Here is a 16052-nt window from a genome sequence, read left to right as displayed (position 1 = left end):
GCAATCCTTTCTAATGGAGATTCAGAGGCGCATTAATTCGGGACATTAGAGAGAAGAGAGAGGCCAGTGGCGGCCCGGTGCGGAGCCTGCTGTGAACTGGATGTGGGTCAGAGAAACAGAGAATATTTAGGTCACTGTGGATCACACAGAGGCTTAAACCTTCCTCATTCAGCCTCAGCCATTAATAACAGCCACAGGGGAGGACTGCGATTATTCCTGCAGCCTGCTGCGCTCTGAATTCCCCATCACTCCCACAAACCAACACAGCGCTCTCTCACCAACCTTCTCCCTGCTCCGGAGGAAACACCACACACCCCCCATCAGCCCCTCCACCCCACACCCACACACACCAGTTTCATCAGGACCACGGAAATGATACACACATTGTTTCAGTGATAGATAATTATATCCGTAATAATAATAATAATAACAATATCCGTTTCTGTAAAATAAAGGTGCCTGTGTTGCCATGGCAACAGAAACACCGCGTGTACAGTTCCTTTAAGGGCCCATCAGGGAGGTGTTACTCACTTTTCTGAAATTTAAGGCAGTAAATCAACGCTGTTCACGTTCCATAAACACACTCACTGACCCCAGACCATGTTCAGAAGCTAATCTGCAAAAACAGCCAATTATAAATCAACTGTATTTGTGATGTACCCGCCCACTCAGCCTACAGCAGTTTAGCTCCGCCCACAAATGTGCTGATGGAATTATGCTGGGGCACAATACAGGGAAGCCATCAGAGCTCAGATCAGAGCAGAGCTCATCTACATACAGTATATCAGTCTTAAAGGTACAGTAACAGAATCAGCCTGTTCAATTCTATGTAGGATGGTCGTGCAAATATAAAAATGAATTCTGATATATAAATAGTACACAGGATCTTTAACAATCAGATCAAAGTGAATAAGTGTAAGATTATGTAATAATAATTTGCCCCGTATGCATTATTAACAGTATGTCAGCATACACATAATGCTCATGTGTATATGTAAGAAAACCGTGTCGTTACAGTAATGCAGTAGAATCACCACTTAAATGGCAAAAACAGACAATCTTAGCTCCAAGCCGGTGATCAGTGTGAATTACCGCCATCCCAAACCCATTTCAGCAGCGATTACGGCAGGAAATGGCTCATTTCAGCCTTCATAGTGACTGGTCGCCCCAGCGGCCAGGCTGGAGTGATGGCTGACCTGCTGGCCGCTCCAGAAGGAGGTTAATGGCATCAGTTGCTGCAGTTAGCACCGCTATCAATACTGCTAACTACAGTACCTCACCGCTCTGGTGCCGTTTCTGATCCAGTTAAGCTTTGATGTGCAAACAAAACACAAGCCGGAAGTTACACAAGTCACCTGGACTCTCATCAAGACTGCCCTAACTGGTACTGAGTTCAGATTACTGTAAGCATTATGATCCAGAGTCCAGCACTAACGATATTTAATACAGACAGAATATAAATATACAATATAATATAATTGTGGCTCCTGTCATGACTCATCCCAAAAGTACTGGATGGAGCTCCACCACCATCATTCCAGAGAACGCCTGGCTTTAGACAGCATGATGTTGATCTGCTCCAGAGAGTCCTATTCTATTGGCAGTACTTCTTCTCTACAGGGACTAGACAAGCTGTGTGTGTGCATTTGCACATCTGTGTCAGCAATGGGACGAACATTTGGGCATATAGTTTATACATAATCATCAAACAAAAGAAAAGTAGTCAGATCAGAGTGATGTTGACAGTCCAAGACCAAGGCTTGTTAGCATATGTTGGCCTCATTAGCATAGCATCTCCCATTGAGGTCAGATACCAAACATGTCTTGGCTGATTGACAGCATCTTGGGTCAGCGATCAATCAGGCTACTTTACAGGAGGCGATCAGCAAAGTCTCGGGACAGATCAGAGCCCAGATGATGATAAGCAGGACAGTGAATGATCTTTAGCTCCTGAGCAGGAGGATGAGAAAGTGCTCCACTGGCTTTATGAGCTCTTTCCTCTCAGATAATTGTAGATCACAGAAGGGCGTCCGTTTAGGGAGCCTATTCCCCATCCCATTTAACCCAGATCAGGAGGAGAGCGCTGGAACAGTCGAGCGTGCAGCTGAACTAGCTGACTGATGGAGGATTACTCTATGATTTCCTCAGGATTTTCCCCTCCAATCCCTCTCTGACTCCTGCGGCCGGCGCGGGACAGGGCATAATCTTGTTAAATCAGCCCACAGAGAAAAACACCCTCAGCCAATCAATGAGGATCCATCCATCGATTCCTCTTCATCTGAGATGCAGGACTGAGGAGGACCTTCAACACTAGAGTGACTGAGACGGTCATTCTGGCGGTTTGCTGTGGGAGGTGTAACAGCTTCGACTAAACAGCTCCCCTCATGTCTACCCAGCTCGGACTTTCACTGTTACTGAGCAGGAGGGAGGAACAGCTCGGTAACAGTGAACACAGGCCTGCGTCAACCCCCAACCCTGCTCAAATGAAATGAAATGAAATGAAGTTATTGTTTTATAATTGTCTGCACACTGGAAGATTACGATATTCATATGGGTTATGAGTTCATATTAATTCAGTATGAAGGTAAAGCTGAATACAGACTGAAACACACAAACATTAGAATCTGAAAGCTACTCTACACATTTCTACTCTGTTCCAGCTGGGTGATATGACCTCAAAACAGCACCATCAGTAATTAAGTTTACCTCGATTATGATTAATGACGGATTATCAAAGCTGCAGGAGTTGCTCGATTAGCTCGGCGTTCGAGTTCCCCTCCATGTTGGAGGAGGTGGAGACTTTAGGGGCGGAGTCATGTCACTACATATGTAGTAGTCCGTTTTTAAGGGTACAGTACATGAACACAGAATTAATACAAAATGTAATAAAATTGTATTCTTTTTTCATTTTAATAATCAATATGGGCAGGACTTTGTTGATTAGAGGTTCAGAGTGTCAGTTTCGATTAATATTTAATTAATTGATCAGCTCTATTCTATTCTTCTTCATGCTTCTCTATTCTAAACTGTTATTTTTATTCTTTTTGTTTGAGTTTTGTTCTAATCTAATCTAATAACTTCTATTCTGTTCTCTATTTCTATTGTACTGTTCTTCATTTTTTTCATGTTTCTTCACGTTCTTTCATGTTTTTTATATATTTCTATATACATATACTGTATATTTTATGCTATTTGTTTTGCTGTTTCACTCTATACTATTCAACTTAACGAGTTCATTTCTACCGTATCTAATATTTTCATCTTTATTCTATTTTTCTTTTCTGATCTATTTTGTTCTGTTCAATTTTATTCAGTTTTGTTCTGTTTTAGTATCATTTGTTCTAGTTTTTCTATTCTACTGTTTTCCAGCTGTTGGGTTTTGTTCTACGGTATTGTATTCTAATGTAATAAATACTGTTATTCTTTCTATTTTACTCTGAAATTCCTATTCTATTCGATTCCATTCGGCTCTATGCTATTCATTGCTCCGTCTGTAGTCTGGTTATCCCGCTTTGCTGGAGCACTCTTATTCTCTAAGGTCATTATAACGGGCGTAACCTGAGATAATGGAGCTACAGCAGGTAGAATGATGGTCAGCAGTGTTCGAGCAGTGTTCGAGCAGGGCTCGAGCAGGGCAGCAGGCTGATATGGCTCCGTTGGGAGGCTGTAATGGAGCTGGGTTGTGATGACCCAAAACCGCACGCTGCCTGTTGTTGGTCTAATTGGATGAATTCTGAGAGGAGCAGCGGGAGCAGCAGGAGCAGCAGGAGCAGCAGCCACTGGACTTAAAATTATAATGCTATCTTCACATTTTTGAAGAGGCTGTGAAAGTCACCGCTTCTGTGCCCAGAGTCTTAAAGCGAGAGTTCAGAAAAACAAACCCGAACCCGAACCCTGTAGTCGCCCAGGCAGCCAGGTCCTGCTCTACTGCTCATATAAGATTTAAATACTTAAATGCAGTTATTAATGCACATTAATTTACTTAATAAATACTAAATAAATAATATGGTCACGGTTATAATCTCTCAAAAACCTTGCATCTCAATATTTACTATTTTTCACTTTTCCTAATAATGTGAACTGGCGAGGAATGTCATGATGAACGGACCAATAGAAATGCTCCAAAATGATCTGGAATAAAATCGTTTTACACTGACTTTACAAGGTTTTCCTCTCCTGTAAAGCTGCAGTTCTGGAGATCCGATGATTCTGCCAGACAGAAACCATACATACATATCTGTGTGCGGGGAGGTATGGAACAATCACAGCTGCAGCACCCCTGGATCTGAATAAATGGGCTTGAGGCCTCAGTGTAACAGACAGGTGTGAGTGCTGGTCAGCATCTGATGGAGATCATAGACTGATGGAGCAATCAAACGGCCAGCCAGTCACCCAGCTAACACACTCCGCACCGGCTCAAACACAGACATACAGCAGAAGGCTCCTAAAGGTCCTCAGTGAACTTCCTCCAGCAGCCTTATTAATATTAATATTAATGACCCTGATTGTGCCCTCCGACCCTAAACGCAGTTTATGTTCAGATCACAAACTCTGTTTCCATCACTCACACAACTGACCAACCCAATGAAAACACAACTCTGTTAAAAAGACCAAGAAATGAAACCACTGTACTTCAGCAGACGTTATGCATCTCCTTCTCTGAAGCCCACAGAACCTTTTAAGTAGAGAGAAATGTCTGAAAATGCAGAGAGCAGATCCCAGGGAACAGGGCAAGGAGCAGCACCAAGGTCAAAATGACTGTGACTGTTTTTAAATGTCCAGTCTGATCTAAAACCTGTGTGAAAGTGTGAAGACCGGAACTGGAAGAGGTCGGGTAGTCTGCATTATTCAGCACACTGGCCTGCCTGTGATTTCAAAGCCCAGCATAACATATCAGAAACCTCACCAAGACTCAGCAGTGCCTCAAATCTCAATTTATAAAAACTTCTATGTTACGCAAGATCTGGCCACCCACAGTATGCAGATAACTGTACTGAAATCTACAGCACACTGCAATCCCTCTCCCAGTCATAGCAGCAGAAATATCTGCAGAACATCACTGTAGTTCCAATGTTACTTTAACATTAAAGAACTGAGATTCCCACCCAAACATCACAGGAGATAATGCAACAGTAACAGCCAAACATCACAGGAGATAATGCAACAGTAACAGCCAAACATCACAGGAGATAATGCAACAACTACACCCAAACATCACGATAATATAAAAATGGCTGGAGATAATGCACAAACCATACTCAGAAATAACAGCAGATAATGCAGAAAGTATGCCTGAAAATCAAAGGAGATAATACTAGAATACAACACCACAGGAGATAATGCAACAACTACATCCAAACATCACAGGAGATAATGCAACAATAACAGCCAAACATCACAGGAGATAATGCAGACATTATGCCTGAAAATCAAACCACACTCACAAAACCACAGGAGATAATGCAACAACTACACCCAAACATCACGATAATGCAAAAATGGATAATGCACAAACCATACTCAGAAATAACAGCAGATAATGCAGAAAGTATGCCTGAAAATCAAAGGAGAAAATACTAGAACACAACACCACAGGAGATAATGCAACAACTACATCCAAACATCACAAGAGGATAATGCAAAAATGATGTCACAGGAAATAATGAGGAATACACCCCATATTTCTCAGGAGATTCACAGAACATGACAGAACATTCCAGAATGTAGATGCAAAGATTACACAAATTTATACCAGAAGAGATAATGCAAAAATCTGACCCAGGAGATAATGCACAAACAGCTGAAAATCCCAGGAGGTAGTTTTTTCTTATTGGTCACATGCACGGTCTTAACGCTAGCAGTGGAATGCTCTGATGACGACGAAAACATAAAAAATCTAACAAAATACAGGATGGATAAAATACAGGATCAAAATAAAGCTACCATTAAAACATACAAATCTAAATATATAGAGATTGATAAAATAAACAATATGAAATATGTAAGTAAATAGATGTTATGGATGAGGATGGAGGTGTGGTTATGATAAAACTACACCCAAAAATCCCAGGAGCTGCAAAATCATGACCGTAACGTCAGTCTGGACGAGCACTGTGTACGCAGTTCTGACCGCAGGTCTGACGCTGTGGTGTAACTGCACCTGTGGCACCGGTCAGTTCAGTAGGTCAGTGCTCTGTTTATTAAAACGGGAGCCACAGCTTCTCCACAGGGGTAAAGGTCAAAAGGTCAAAGCCAGAAGAATCCTACAGAGGAATAAAGCTAAAGACACCCATCCGCACATTTATCCACTTCCTCCCTGCACCGCCCTCCGGAACACCTCCCGTCCCCGGTCCCCGGTCCCCGCTGGCCCCCAGCTGTTCTGACATTTCAGGTGAGAGACGAGCCATGAATTATATATAGGAGTTAATCCAGAGGAAGGACAAGCGAGTGTTACTTTGTGTGAGAGAGACTGAGAGATTCACTCACACACACACACACACACACACACATCGTTTAAGCTGAGGTGAAGATATATCCCATAATTTATTTCCTATACAAACTCACCAGTCTTCTGAGTTTTATATGGAATGATGATGATGATGATGATGATGGTAAAATAGTGGAGAATCTGAACTAATGCAGTTCTCTTTAGGGACTACTTTCTGTAGCCGCACTACACCCTGCAGCATGTATCCCTCCACCATTTTAATGATCTGATTTTAAAAGCAGGTTCTAGAGCCGAACTCTTCTCAGAACTCTGGTAGAACCGTGTCTCAGGCATCAGGCAGCGTCTTCATCACCATTAGGTGAAGAACTTTCTGTGAGGAGCTTTTAGTAGAGCTTCAGACGTCTGCTTCCCTTCACCTCCACTGTAGAACTCCAGCTCTGACTGGGGGAGGTTATCTAGAACCTCCACTGTAGAACTCCAGCTCTGACTGGGGGAGGTTATCTAGAACCTCCACTGTAGAACAGCTCTGACTGGGGGAGGTTTCTCACCCACTTAGCCTACAGTTGTTAAGCCCCACCCATTCAGCTTACATTTTCTCAGGCTACCCATTCAGCCTACATCAGTTTAGCTCCACCCCCTATTCAGCCTACATCAGTTTAGCTCCACCCCCTATTCAGCCTACATCAGTTTAGCCCCCCTCCCAAAGTTCAAAGGAGTGTTTTGAGCTAAAATGCTTTTTAAATGAGACATTCTACATTATTAGGCCAATCAGAACAAAGCTAATTTACATACATGTCTTAAAGGCACAGTGTGTTTAATTGTAAAAAATAATGATGCAAATGTGAATTATGACTGTGTTACCTACATAAACCAAGACAAATGTAAGGCAGATACTTTATAAGATAAGGAATCTGCAGTACATGATAAGAGAATAAAAAGGAAGACTCTCAGAGCTGTGCGAGCTCTAAAGGTGTGGAGGATCATCTGTGGGAGGATGTGTTTCCTCACAGCTGCTGTTTAGAGAGTTAGTGTGGAATTGATTGTGGAGGGTAAACGCTGTGCTGGCCACGTCGCCCGTTAGCCATCTGATTGCTGCCGTTAGTGAACACAGTCTCCTCTGAAGGCAAACAGTTTAGTGAAAGGTCAGGTGGCATTAGCAGCAGTTTCACACACACTGTAGCCGAGTGTGTGTGTGTGTGTGTTCTTCAGTGAAGAGGAAAGAGGGAACTTGGTAAATAAGGACAGTAAAAATCAGATCAGATTTGGGTCACATTAAAGCAGTGTTGCGTGAGAACTGGTATTTTTGCTCCTGGGCTTCCCCTACAGGTATGAAGTGTAATTCACTTTTACTCCACTACTGTAAATACAAATCAGACTTTGAGCGCCCCCTTTTGAACAGCTGTACACATGCACTGGACAGTCTGAAGGTGTAGCAGCATGTGGGCTGAGGCTGAGGCGGCTGAGGCGGTAGAGTACACAGCGTTACACAGCAGTTCTGGAGAGAGGTTCTCCTCCTGCAGCTCCACCACCAAACCTCCATAGTGCAGTAGCAGCAGCAGCGCTCCGGCCCGGAGTGGGAATGACGGAGACGCCCTTCACCCTGTTCCAGCCAGTGGAGCATCAGCATGATTCAACGGTTGCAGTTTAGCCCCACCTATTCCACTTACAGCAGTTTAGCCCCACCCATTCATTAGACAGAGCTGATACAGAATGTTGCTCAGTCAGGTGGGTCTAAATGTTTGCTGTATGTGTCGTGGTCAGTATGGTGGGCTGTGCGGTCAGGTGCATGTTCTAATGTTCTAATGCTCTGCTTCTCTGTGCTCTCCATCAAAGCAGAGTGCAGAGATGAACGGCCATGTAAAAGCAACAGCAACATCTCTGTTTAATCAGCTCTATGCAGAGAGAGTCCATCCAAATCACATCCTAGAGACACGTTGCCATGGTTTCTGCCATGACCCCAACCTAGCTGCCCATAGTTTAGCCTGTTTATCCTTCACAAAAACCTTCATCACAAACACCCTCCTCATCCTCATCTGCACAAACATCTTAAAGGCATCTAACAGGGATTTTTGGACAGAAGCCACTTCAGGCTCCATAAAGAACCTTTATCAGTATGTTTTACCATTTAAACAACCAGAAGAAAACCTTGTATCTCCAGATAGTCATTTCCACTGTCAAACCGTTCCACACTGCCGAATGTCAACTGATCTGTTATCTTCTGAGAACTCTCCTCACTGCTGCGGGCTGGGAATCATGTCTGTTAATTGCCTCTAGAGGACGCCAGAGGGCGCTCTGCTACAACACAGCGGTAAAAACCAAGGAACTGAACCGGATCAGGCTTAAAAAAGCTGGACTCAAATATATATGCAGAAGAATTTCAGGAGAATCTTAAGATCTTCTTGTACCTAATGGAGGAAATGTGAGAAAATTCTGAAAATGTAAACTGCAAAAGGAGATTAAGTGTCCCCAAACTTTTGAACAGTCATGCAGACAGATAATCAGCAGCACCACATCTGGCCTTACCTGAACTTATTCACCTGCATTCACTCAGCCCTTCAGTCCTTCAGTCCTTCAGTCCGTCCTGCAGAGACATCTCACCCACTACACTCCTACACTCCTACACTCTACCATCTAGCACACACACACAGAGAGAGAGAGAGAGAGAGAGAGAGAGAGAGAGAGAGAAAGAGAGAGATCATTTTCAATAATCCCATTAATAAATAAGATTGATAAGTTTTTAATAATAATACATTTAGTGTGATGGTACACCCTGCAGCAGTGTAGCTCCACCCATTCACAGTGAAGTTGCAAGTAGTATTTATAAGTATTTATATAAGATGGGCCTTATTCCCCATGTCTCTGGGTTAAAGGTACAGAGTGTGAGTGTAAGGGATAAAAAAGGGGGAGAGACTTTGGGAAGGATTCTGGGAGTGTGACCATCTTAGACTTGGACTGATTTTTCCATTATTCCAGATCTAGCAGCTACAAATTTTGGCGTCACATTTGATTTAGATAATTTGAGCAACATATAGCTAATATTAGTAGAACAGCCTGTAGAGATAAAACACTCCTTATCTCTACAGGACGCAGAAAAGCTAGTACACGCTATTTATTACCTTAGGCTAGATTACTGTAATGCACTACTGTCAGGTTGTTCCAGCAGGAACCTCAATAACTTCAGCTGGTTCAGAACACTGCAGCCAGGGTTCTTACTAAACCTAGCACTGCACTGCTCCCAGTTCAATTCAGGACTCAGACACAGTCTCAGTCTTTAAATCTAGGCTGAAACTCATCTGTTTAGTTCAGCTTTTGGTAATTAATGTTTCTTAGATAAGGGCCGCAGGTCCAGGGGTTTGAGGACACAGGGAATTGTAGTACACTGAGATGCTGGAGCTGTCGTCTCGCTGCTTACACGCCATCACTCAGGTTTGTGGACGGTGAAGCAGATGGACGCTTACGTTTAAGGGAGCTCCCGTGTCTGTGTTACCTTCTGGCTCTCTTCTTTTAATTAGACTGTTATAGTCAGACCTGCCGGAGTCGTCAGACACACTGACACTGATCAACATTCTCTGATCTCTATAAAATCCTCTCAGAACTAACTCTGTCTCTTTACCTTCTCCCAGTAAATGACCACCCAACCCGACCTGCTGGAAGACTGACCGCTGAGGTCCCCTCTACCTGCGTCAGACCAGCTGCCACCTACCAGTCTGACCACCAGGCTCCCCCACCACCCGTATTAGACCAGCGGCCCACCCTCCTACCACTGCTACCTGTTTAATGACCATGTTAAAACCTAAATGGACTCTTAACTATCTGCACTATTAATATCACCACTGTTACCCATTATTCCTTTCATTATTCTGACCATGACTGCCATGACTATATTAAGTTCTACTCCACCAGGATTATTATAATTACCATATTATGATATTAAGAATATGTTGAGCAGTACAGCAGTCTGGATGGTTCAGTAACTTTTATCAATAATGTATAAATAGTTCTGATCAGAGGAGGACGGGTCGGGTCCCCCTGGTGAGTCTTGGTTCCTCCCAAGGTTTCTTCCTCCAGCTCTGAGGGAAGTTCTCCTGCACGGTGGTGCAGGAGTGTGTGGACGATGCGGGGAGTGTGGACGATGCGGGGACGGTGAGGGGAGTGTGGACGGTGCGGGGACGGTGAGGGGAGTGTGGACGGTGCGGGGACGGTGAGGGGAGTGTGGACGGTGCGGGGACGGTGAGGGGAGTGTGGACGGTGTGGGGACGGTGAGGGGAGTGTGGACGGTGCGGGGACGGTGAGGGGAGTGTGGACGATGCGGGACGGTAAGGGGAGTGTGGACGATGCGGGGACGGTGAGGGGAGTGTGGACGGTACGGGACGGTGAGGGGAGTGTGGGATGTGGGCTCTCTGTGGAGATTTGTTTATGAAACGTGTCTGTCTTTCTGCTACACGGCTGCAGGCTGATTGGTTAACCGTCAGCACAGCAATATCTCTTCCCATACACACTCCATCCAGCCATCCACCCCCCCACCACACACACACACACACACACACACACACACTTACACACATCTTGAACACAGATCGAACAGAACACACAGATACTCACAAGCTTCAGAGAGGTTTCAGAAGAGCTTTTAAGGAGTTCCAGCAGGAGAGCTGAAAACACAGAGAGAGAGAGAGAGAGAGAGAGAGAGAGAGAGAGAGTGTTTGAGTTTGACAGAGAGGACAGGTCAGAGAGGACAGGTCAGAGAGGACAGGTAGGATTTGAAAAGTAACAGGAAAAATGAGGCGAGAGGCAAGTATGGAAACTGAGCTGTAATGAATTTGAGTCCTTAAGCCATAACATTAAAACCACTCCCAGGTAAAGTGAACGCCACTGATCTGGTTCCAGTGGCTCCTGACAAACGGTGGATATATTAGGCAGCAAGTAAACAGTCAGTCAAGGTGATGAAGGTGATGGTTGACAAGAACCAGACTGTGATGTTCTAGACGACTGGTCAGAACATCTCCAGAACATCAGGCAGGTCTTGTGTGGTGTTCCTGGTATGCAGTGGTCAGAACCTATCAAAAGTGCTCCAAGGAAGGACAACAGGGTGAAATGGTGACAGGGTCATGGGCCTCCAAGACTCACTGATGCTAATGGAGGTCCCACCTCACAGCTCACAGGACTTAAAGGATCTGCTGCTGACGTTCGTCTTGGTGTAAGAGCCCACAGCAGGACACCTTCAGAGGTCTTGTGGGGTCCATGCCTCGACAGGTCAGAGCTGTTTTGGCGGTATGAGGGGGACCTTTCTCAGTATTAAGCAGGGGGTGTGTCATTACGGTTAGGAAAAAGAGCCCAGGTCTGAATTCAACAGCTGTGACTAGATTTTATAATATTAACACATAATAATGGTAACATTAGTTATGTGATGAATACACTGGTGTAATGGTATAAACCGTACTGATGCTGAATACACCCAGCCGACGCTCACTCCTCTCTCAGGGCTGGCGCGTGCTCTGTGCCGCTCTTTATTTCTTGGTTACGACAAAAACAAGTGTTACGCTTAAAATATTGCACTTTTTGCTGCTCATTTATCCTCATCTGTCATTTATTTTACTCCGATCTTGCAGACATGGAGTGTTATTAATGTTGTGGCATGCAGGATATCTGACTTCTGGTGAAATCTGCTAATATCTCAGAACATACTGCAGACTCAAACGACCGCAATGTCAGGTTTCCCAAGATCATGCAGCTTCCATACAGCCTGTTGCAGTAATGATGGGGATGATAGTAATGATGGGGATGATAGTAATGATGGGGAGGATGGGGATGAAAGTAATGATGGGGATGATAGTAATGATGGGGATGACAGTAATGATGGGGATGACAGTAATGATGGGGGGATGGGGATGATAGTAATGATGGGGAGGATGGGAATGATAGTAATGATGGGGATGATAGTAATGATGGGGATGACAGTAATGATGGGGATGACAGTAATGATGGGGGGATGGGGATTATAGTAATGATGGGGAGGATGGGAATGATAGAAATGATAGGGATGACAGTAATGATTGGGAGGATGGGGATGATAGTAATGATGGGGATGACAGTAATGATGGGGGGATGGGAATGATAGTAATGATGGGGATGACAGTAATGATGGGGATGACAGTAATGATGGGGGGATGGGGATTATAGTAATGATGGGGAGGATGGGAATGATAGAAATGATAGGGATGACAGTAATGATTGGGAGGATGGGGATGATAGTAATGATGGGGATGACAGTAATGATGGGGGGATGGGAATGATAGTAATGATGGGGATGACAGTAATGATGGGGATGACAGTAATGATGGGGGATGGGGATGATAGTAATGATGGGGAGGATGGGAATGATAGAAATGATAGGGATGACAGTAATGATTGGGAGGATGGGGATGATAGTAATGATGGGGATGACAGTAATGATGGGGGGATGGGGATGATAGTAATGATGGGGAGGATGGGAATGATAGAAATGATAGGGATGACAGTAATGATTGGGAGGATGGGGATGATAGTAATGATGGGGATGACAGTAATGATGGGGGATGGGGATGATAGTAATGACGGGGAGGATGGGGATGATAGTAATGATGGGGATGACAGTAATGATGGGGAGGATAGTAATGATGGGGAGGATAGTAATGATGGGGATGATGGGGAGGATAGTAATGATGGGGTTCACAGTAATGATGGGGATGATGGTAATGACGGGGAAGCTAGTAATGATGGGGATGATGGTAATGATGGGGAGGATAGTAATGATGGGAATGACAGTAATGATGGGGAAGATAGTAATGATGGGGATGACAGTAATGATGGGGATGATGGGGAGGATAGTAATGATGGGGTTCACAGTAATGATGGGGATGATGGTAATGACGGGGAGGATAGTAATGATGGGGATGATGGTAATGATGGGGATGATAGTAATGATGGGGATGACAGTAAAGGATGGGGATGATAGGGAGGATAGTAATGATGGGGAGAATAGTAATGATGGGGAGGATGGGGATGACAGTAATGATGGGGATGACAGTAAAGGATGGGGATGACAGTAATGATGGGGATGATAGGGATGACAGTAAAGATGGGGATGACGGGGAGGATGGGGATGATAGTAATGATGGGGATGACAGTAATGATGGAGATGATGGGGAGGATGGGGATGATGGTAATGATGGGGAGGATAGTAATGATGGGGAGGATAGTAATGATGGGGAGGATAGTAATGATGGGGATGACAGTAAAGGATGGGGATGATGGGGAGTATAGTAATGATGGGGATGATGGGGATGACAGTAAAGGATGGGGATGACGGGGAGGATGGGGATGATAGTAATGATGGGGATGACAGTAATGATGGGGATGATGGGGAGGATGGGGATGATGGTAATGATGGGGAGGACAGTAAAGGATGGGGATGATGGGGAGGATAGTAATGATGGGGAGGATAGTAATGATGGGGATGATGGGGATGACAGTAAAGGATGGGGATGACAGTAAAGGATGGGGATGATAGGGATGATAGGGATGACAGTAATGATGGGGATGATGGGGATGATAGTAATGATGGGGATGACGGGGATGATGGGGAGGATAGTAATGATGGGGAGGATGGTAATGATGGGGAGGATGGGGAGGAAAGTAATGATGGGGAGGATGGTAATGATGGGGAGGATGGGGAGGAAAGTAATGATGGGGAGGATAGTAATGATGGGGAGGATAGTAATGATGGGGATGATGGGGAGGATGGGGAGGATAGTAATGATGGGGAGGATAGTAATGATGGGGAGGACAGCAATGATGGGGATGATGAGGATAACAGTAATGATGGGGAGGATAGTAATGATGGGGAGGATAGGGATGATAGTATTGATGGGGATGACAGTAATGATGGGGTAATGGGGAGGATAGTAATGATGGGGATGACAGTAATGATGGGGATGATGGGGAGGATAGTAATAATGGGGAGGATAGTAATGATGGAGATGACAGTAATGATGGGGATGATGGGGAGGATAGTAATGATGGGGATGACAGTAATGATGGGGATGACAGTAAAGGATGGGGATGACAGTAAAGGATGGGGATGACAGTAATGACGGGGATGATGGGGAGGATAGTAATGATGGGGAGGACAGTAATGATGGGGATGATGGGGAGGACAGTAATGATGGGGATGGTTATTTATTGTTAAAATATGGAGAAAAAAAGGGCAGATATGAACATAAATAATGCAATCTTTTTTTTTATATAAATAACACTTTTTGTCTTTAAGTTTTTAGATTTTTTATGAGTTGGTAATAATAGTTGCTCCCGAGTTGTAATAATAAACAAAGTTGGGGGATGAGTTCAGAGTTGCAAAATATTGATGTTTAAACATTTTAAAAATGTAAATCGTAAGTTGTTTGTTCACATAAGTGGTTTATTATGTAATAAATATTTCTAAGCTCCTCTAAATAAAGAATCACCTAGTTCTAGTCTTTACTTGTTTACAAAGCTGGGACTGGGACTGTAAACATGGTGACGGACCACAGGGCATTACTATCACATCTGTCAGCTTCTGCACACACTGAACCTGTGGTCAGTCTGTCAGTCAGAAGCCTTGTGGAAAACTCCCAGCATTCAAACATCCATCATACTCTGCTTTATTCATATTAATATCGCACTGATTATTAGCACCGCGTGCAGGAATAAGTCGAGTAAGACAGACGGACAGACAGACTGCGTATGCATGCATTATATTAGATCAAATATTCTACTAATCGATCATCTCAATCGATCAACAAAACCCTAATACGCGTCCTGGCTCGTGCACCCACGCAGATGACGCCCAGTGCTAAAACGCACGTGCACTCACCCACTTACCTCTCTGCAAACGCATCTATGCCACGGAGTGTGTGTCTACCTCGCGCGCCTCTTCTCCTCCTCCTCCTCCTCCTCCTCTTCTTCCTCACAGCCTGCTGGATCACTGAACGAGCCTCACGCGCGGACACTGCATCAGCTCTTCATCTCGCCTCGAGCGCCTGAAATATCCCCCAGAATCACGCGCACAACCTTCTTCCCAGCAAAGCAGGAGGATGTGAGAGCGGCGCGTGGACGACAGTCCTGCTTCTTACCTACTCCCATATTTCACTAGGCCACGCCCATACCTGCGCTATGATTGGCTGGCAAATCCCCGCCCCCTGTGCTGGGATTGGCTAGTTAGGTCACGCTGGAAAGCAACAGAGTAAAAACATGTAGTGTACATATAGTAGTGGATATATATAATAATATTTACTAATAATCATCCAAAATTATACAAAGCAGTGTAAACAAATATACATAAAACTAAACACTGAAGTAGTTTAAAAACAACAATATACGTCTTCAATAAAATCTAGTCAGAATAATCATTAAAAAAATACTGATAGGTGAGGGGGAGCAGGTGAGGAATACAGGTGAGAAAGCAGAAGTGAAAAAAGTACAGTAGTATAGCCAAGCAGACAGGTGAGACAGGTGAGACAGGTGAGAAGAGACAACTAAGAAGAAACAAGTGAGAAGAGACAGGTAAGAGTAGATAGGTGAAAAGAGA

At 44.3% G+C, this 16052-nt stretch overlaps 1 protein-coding gene across 1 annotated transcript in view; it reads right to left on the bottom strand.

Annotated features, from left to right (window-relative positions):
- Positions 1-15560, bottom strand: part of bean1 (brain expressed, associated with NEDD4, 1) — a 28521-nt gene extending 12961 nt beyond the window's left edge. The window contains exons 1-3 of the mRNA XM_072671337.1: positions 15347-15560; positions 11051-11100; positions 8972-9079 (exon numbers count right to left, since the gene is read on the bottom strand). The gene's annotated coding sequence lies outside the window, so the exon portion shown is untranslated. The remainder of the gene's footprint in view (positions 1-8971; positions 9080-11050; positions 11101-15346) is intronic.
- Positions 15561-16052: the final 492 nt, after the last annotated feature.

The sequence above is a fragment of the Salminus brasiliensis genome, chromosome 25 (assembly GCF_030463535.1).
Source record: "Salminus brasiliensis chromosome 25, fSalBra1.hap2, whole genome shotgun sequence".
Classification (NCBI taxonomy): domain Eukaryota; kingdom Metazoa; phylum Chordata; class Actinopteri; order Characiformes; family Bryconidae; genus Salminus; species Salminus brasiliensis.
This window is presented reverse-complemented; position numbering and strand designations above follow the sequence as displayed.